At 41.8% G+C, this 6918-nt stretch overlaps 1 non-coding gene across 1 annotated transcript; it reads left to right on the top strand.

Moving 5' to 3' along the window:
• The first annotated feature begins 5852 nt into the window (after positions 1–5852).
• LOC125396417 (U6 spliceosomal RNA) lies at positions 5853–5959 on the top strand. Its single transcript, XR_007230797.2, has one exon. It is a non-coding gene; the product is annotated as a U6 spliceosomal RNA (small nuclear RNA).
• Positions 5960–6918: the final 959 nt, after the last annotated feature.

Genomic DNA, 6918 nt, shown 5'->3' with positions numbered 1-6918 from the left:
CCTCCCTCCTTCCAGTCCTGCCTCTACCCCAAGCTTCTACCCGACCCGCCCCAGCCTCGCCCTCCTAGCCGGCCCGCCCCAGTCCCGCCCTCCTGGCTAGCTGGTCCTTCCCTATCCTCAACCTTCTACCGGGTCAGCCTCTAATTCCGCCCTCCTAGCCGGTCCGCCCCTGTCCCGCCTTCCTACCTAGCTGGTCCTCCGCTGACTCCAACCTTCTGCCCGGCCAACCTCTAATCCCGCCCCCTAGCCGGCTCGCCCACTAGCCCCGCCCTCTTTGCCTACTGGGGCCCTAGTCCTCCCCTTTTCTCTAGCTCACCCCTTATCTCTCCCCCACCCCACTCCCACTTTTTCCAATCTTCTTGCTATCCAGCCCCTAGTCCCAACCTTTTGGCTATCCTACCCCAAGCCTCAACACTCTTCCGGACCCGCCCCTATCCCCAATCTACCTGGCTAGCCCCTTGCCAGGCCAGCTCTGCTCCCCTTAACTGCAGGTAAAAAAAATTAAATTTATGGGCGAATCCAAGTGGGTCTCCTTTTCTGTTTGCCATCAGAAATGATACTACATTTTGAATATCAAGAAGAGAGAAAGGAAAGTAATTTGAGCTAAAACTTATTGCTGAATGGTGTAGTTTTGGAGAGATGCATGAAGAAGGGAATTTTTTGACAACTAGGTACATTTTAATTGTTATTAATTTTATTAACAATTTAAGGTCTTATTTAGAACAACATGCATGTCAGCAGTTCATATAAATATCTACCCATATAACAGACACTGGTACAATCATAAACAAAAATTATTTTATAATGACAAAATTAAACTCGAAACTTGTCTTTGAAGTACTTCAAGAGGTAAGAAAGTTGATCAGGTCTTCAGGGTCAGTCACTACTGAGTGAGAGTTACCTTTGGTGATTTTCTTTGGGTTGAGGAGAAGACTGCAAAAATTTAAATACATATGTTAAAAGACCATAAATATTTTATCTGTGGGAAAGTTAATTTGTGGGGAAAGAGACTGATTCTTGATATCACCAATCATGAAATTCAAAAATAATTTTATTTTGGTTCAAACTGTCTAAGTCTAATTTCTTTCTTTTGTGGAATAACCAGGATACCTTTTAAGATTGAAAATAATTTTTCACACAACATATTCTGATCACAGTTTCCCTGCCCCATCTCCTCCCAGATCATCCTCCACTTCCTCACTCTTTGAAATTCATGCCTTCTTTTCTCTTTAGAAAACAAACAGGAAAAAAAACAATAAAACAAAACAAGCAAAAAACCAAAAAAAGCACAAACAGAAAGACACACACACACACACACACACACACAAAACCCGTAAAAAACAAAATCAGAAACCATAATATACAAGCAAAAGACCAGTAGGATAAAAAAAAAAAGCCAAAACAAAGTAACATGAGAAATAAAATCTCGAAAAATACCATAGAGTTAGTTTTGTATTGGCCATCTAGTGTTGGGCATAGGGCCTACCCTTAAATGTGATTTGTATACCCAGTGACCTCTAAACCATAATCAGCTCTTAGGAGTGATTGGAAAAACAGAAAACCTGATGTTCAGGATACAGAAAGTAATACTGAGTTCGTTGACCCACAAAGTAAAAACTCAACAAGTTCAAATCTCATACACTATGCTTGTTTGTTTGTTCACTGGCTATAATAGACTGAACTGGAAGCAAGTGAACAAGACATTCCCAGTGTCTATAATCGGAGCAGTATACCAAGAATATGGGTGGATGGGATGCGATGGAAATGAGAAAGTCTACTTAATTGAATAACAAATTTAGAATGTATCAAAGCCCTGTGGGGCGCACCTGCAGCGGTGTTGAGAGGGAAAGTTACAGCTTCGCTTCAGGCAACATCGCTGAGGCAGATGTGAGACTGAGACCATAGCAAGAGAACAGACCTTGAAGGACATAAGGATGTATACTTTTAGTTCACTGTTTGGTACCATGAAAGAAAAAAAAAATACACCACTTTTTCAGGCATTGCTAGAGTTCTTTGCTAATAACCTGTATTAAAAAAAAAAAGTTCTACAGGATAAAAGCATAAACATACTTTACACAAAATGAGGTAACAACCGTCCAGAAAGAACGACCCAGTGAGCTGTGGAAACGTGTGCTTCTATGCTAAGTCTGATGAGATGGGTGAGGAATTGAGAGACATAGGATTGGACAAAAAGACCAGGATCTGACAGGGACAGATTGAAGTAAGAAGGCAGAAAATCCAAGAGTCATGGGGAAGACTTCTGGAATGAGGGGACTTTTGACCTGCTTTCAAGTATGTAGGTTAAAAAAAAAATCATTTGCTACCACACCTCCCACAGAAAAGTGAAGGAATGTGAAAGAGTCCTTCTAGGTTTGAGGACTAGTTTAGAGAGAGGGATTCTTAGATTACCCATTTCATTGGGTGGAAGTTTTATTTTCTGTGACCCAAGTGGGAACTGGAGAGATAAGAAGGAGGTCAGGACAGACCTCGCTTCTGGGACCTTCTCAAAGTACTGCATGTCATGACGGCATACTTTGGGGTATTATGTTTGAAGTCCCAATGGTCATTCTCATGTATTACTTATTATTAGAATGTTAGTGATATTAACTAATATTTGAAAGATGTTATGGGTTAGTGTTAAAATCTAGTGCTTGGAAGCTGTCTTACCTGAGTTCCAGTTCCTACTCAGCTTCTGAATCCCGTGTAAATTGTCTAAATTCCTTGTGCCTAAGTTTTCTTCTTGCTAAACATGAATAACATAGCACTTTGTGTGGTAAGGTGAATGTATGAACTCACGTGACGCCATGGGAAAGGTGCCAGGCATAACAAGCAACACATGTCAGCAGCATGAAGAGCTCAAGGAAAAATCAACAGATAAAAGTGAACCAAATTCTCAGAAAACAGCCACACTCCCGTTAAAGGTTCTACAAGGTTGGGAGTCAGGGGAGATGGCTCCATAGCACCTTTTTTCAATGCCCAGAACCACCACCATGCCACCCCCTTCCTAAAAAATGGCTATGTTGATGTGCACTTCTTCCCCTAGTGCTGGAGTGGTGGAGATGAACGGGTGCCCTGGGGCTCCCCTGCCAGGCAGCCTAGCCCTCTTCATGAGTTTTACTCCAATGGAAGAACTTTTTCTCAAAAAATAAAATAAATGAAAAAGAAAGGGAGGGAGGGAGGGAGGGAGGGAGGAAGGGAGGGAGGGAGGGAGGGAAGGAGGAAGATGGACAGTGCCTGAGGAATGAAATTCCAAGGTTGTTCTCTGACCTCTATGGAGACTGTGTACCAGCACACACACTTGCACCCCTTTTCCCCACAAAGATTCTATAAGACAGATAGACTGATGGAGAGTTGGAATGCTAGAAGAGCTAAATTATCTTGAATATGTTTTGCTTTCTTACTAGTTCTTCATTCTCATACCCATATCTGACCTAAAATTCTTGCAACTGTCTTGTGAAACCCTTTGGAATGTGTTCACAGCAGACTTCTATTAACTCCAATGCCAACTATCTCACCGGAGAGTACCTGTGACTATAGCGGGATTTCTCCGCTTTGCTGGTAGCTGCCTAACTGATATTTCAACTGATGTGATGAAAAAAAAAACGCCTGGATTTATGTGTTTATTTTGTCCTGTAACTATAGAATTTCATGAAACTGTTTCCATGTTTGAGCATGTTATTTGTGTCAGTCTAAATCTGCATTCCTGGGTCATGGTCACTTATATTTCTTTCAAGAATTAGCAATCTCTTTTGCCCTTTGAGGTGAGAGTTCTACTTTGCATCAACATAAGAATGGAAACATGTTCTAAATGAACTTAAACAGCATTTAAATAACTAACGTAAGTGATCATAGGTTCTCCTCAAAGATCCACGACCTCCCTAGCCTTGAATAGTTGGCTTGAGTTCTAGTACCAGGCACAATTTCTGAACTTGGAAGTTTCTGTTCCACCAGCAGCTCCCAAATAAGCACACTCAGGCTTATATTAGTTACAAATGCTCGGCCAATAGCTCAGGATCTTACTAGCTAACGCTTACACTTTAAGTTAACGCACATTCCTTCTTGATGCTTTGCCACATGGTGGTACCTTTATTAGCAGGATATGTTCATCTTCTGATTCCTCTGTGCCTTGCTGGCAACTCCTGACTCTACCCTTCTCCTTCCCAACATCCTTAGTCTGGTCACCCTGCCTATACTTTCCGTCTGGCTACTGGCCAATCAGCATTTTATTAAATCGATTTGAGTGACAAATCTTTACCGTGTTCAAGAGAATTACTCCACAGCAGATTTCCTACCTGTTAAGCGGACCTTAAGTCTAACTGGAGAGCTGATGTTTGCCACGAAGGAATGTGTACCATTATTGTACCCTGATGGTTATCTGCCATACTGGTGGTGGTTGTGGTTCATATGCTGAAAGTCTCACCAACATAAATGCGTAAACATGAAATGAACAAGAACAACAATAGACGTGAATGGGGAAATGCCCACGAGGTCTCAACCCTCCACAAAGAGCTACAGCAACTGAAGAATGGTGACAGAGGGAGAGATGGTCTTTCCCTGGGAAGATCACACCAACTGGCTGTCCAATAGCAAATGGTCCGCCCTGAAACACACGTGTGAGCAACATTATACAGACCGAGCAATTTATATTTAGAAATATATGTGTATACACATATGTGTTTGATGACAATTGATAAAGTGGGGGCATGAATTTAAAAGAGAGGGAGGAAGGGTGTAGGGGGGGTTGAAGGGAGGAAAGGGAAGGGAGAAAGATGTAATTATATTGTAATTTCAAAAAGGGGGAAAGAGAGACTTACTTTTTTTTAAAAAAATTATTTATTATTTAGTATGTGTATGGTGTTCTGCCTGCATGTGATATATCCCTGCAGGTCAGAAGGGGGCACCAGCTGTCATTACAGGTAGTTGTGAGTCACCATATGGTTGGAGTAAATTGATCTCAGAACCTCTGGAAGCAGTCAGTGTTCTTAACCTCTGAGTCATCTCTTTAGCCTGAGACTTAATTTTTTTTTAAGACATAGAGTTAAATATAACATTTGAGAATTTATTGTATGCCTAGTAATTAATCTCTGCTGAAAGCTAATGTGGGGAGAAAGTCTTACTTCACAGTAGAAGGATATCCTGCTTGAGCAGGTTTGCTGGTCGTTTCTCACAGATACCTTATGGAGGGAACTTGTGCGTGGATTCTTACATGATACTACCTGTGCTCTTTGCGGTCCCGAGGGAAATCAGTTAACTCATTCAATGTCCTGACACAAATATCTGTAGAAGAACAATGATAATTGATTTGACCAACCAGAATCTTTCCTGAAAATCTGACCCGGACACAATGGGAAGAGGATCTAGAGGGTACTATTTGAACTGCAAGGAGAGAGATGCAATAGTGAGGTCATCCTATTGAAGTAGCCATGTGTGGGACTCTAGAGTGAAGAACTAAAATGAGATCAATTTTGGTTTCCAATAATGTGTCCATGGAGGCTATTGCAATGCGACTTCTGGATTGATTTCAATTAGTTACCACTTATTCTGTTCTAGTTAATCCATTTAATTTATAAGGTAAGTGCCTTTAATGCCAGGTACTTAAAAAAAACCCTGATATTAGTTATATACATCATTATGAGAAGTCGGGGGACTATGTACATTGTCAGCTGTTCAAGCACGAGGACCTGAGTTTAGATCCCCAGCACCCACACAAAAACTGAGTGGGGCAATATGCTCTTCTAACCCTATCTCTGTCAGGGTAGAGGTAGGCTGATCCCTAGAGCTCACTGGCTACCCAGACTACCTCAACTGGTGATCTTAGGGTTCAGTAGAGATCCTTTCTCAAAACTAAGGCAGGTCTTGCTTTTGCAGTTTATATACTGAACTTGGGATGATACAAGAAAGATTAGCATGGTCCCTGAGCAAGGCTGACACACTAATTCATGATGTATTCCATCTTTTCTCTAAAGTGGCAAGAGAGCTAGGGTGCACCCAGCAATGGCCTTTATGTACACATGCACACATATGCATGCATGCACGCACACACATACATACATACATGCATTAACCATGTAAAATGTACATCTACTGCACACATGCACATACACACACACACACCCCACAAAGCCATCTAAGAAATGCAAGACAGATATAACAATCCTTGTCTGAAGTTTAATGTAAATATCTATAAATAGGAAATAGCAAGTAAATAAGTAAATAAAAACGGACCTATTTAAGTCTGTGTGACCCCAGAAGCCAGAGCAGCATTGCTTTGGGAATACGTGAACAGGGTGTGGCATAACGGTCAGTACCATAGCATGTAGGGCTCATCCTTGGGCAGTTAAAGCTCCATCGATGACGTTACCGCCCAGCAGCCTGCACAGCACGATGTGAGTTATGTCATCGGGAAGGATGCTTTCAGTAATTTCCCGTTGGATTTCTTTCTCTATGCTCTGTAACTGAAGCGTGTGGTGTTTTCTGCAATGGGGTCTTATTACCTTGCTGGGATGAACAGTAAAGAACATTGACATTACTCTGTAATTTTGGAGGCTTCTAGGGTCTTCCTGACTCTACAATAACGTGTAACGTGGTCTCCCACACTTTACACTGAGATCTTCATTGAATAACTCACGGCTTCTGAGCGTAGCTGCGGTACCTGTGTTACAGTTCCTTTTTGAAAATTTTGTTTTTAAGGTAGCTTACCAAGTAGTGAGGTCCCATGAGTGTCTTCACACTTCCGGTGTTAATGCTCTGCCTTCCTGCCCCCACCCTACACTTGTTTAAACATTTAACTCCCGGTATTTCTCTAGGGTTCCCTTATGCTTTAGGTCCTGCCCCACCACCACATGTCATGGTCTCTTTCTAGTTTCCTGTCCTCTACAAACACCCCAAATTAAGCACAGAAATCAAAATTCCAAAGTT

The sequence above is a fragment of the Myodes glareolus genome, chromosome 8 (assembly GCF_982192425.1).
Source record: "Myodes glareolus chromosome 8, mMyoGla1.1, whole genome shotgun sequence".
NCBI classification, from domain to species: domain Eukaryota; kingdom Metazoa; phylum Chordata; class Mammalia; order Rodentia; family Cricetidae; genus Myodes; species Myodes glareolus.
This window is presented reverse-complemented; position numbering and strand designations above follow the sequence as displayed.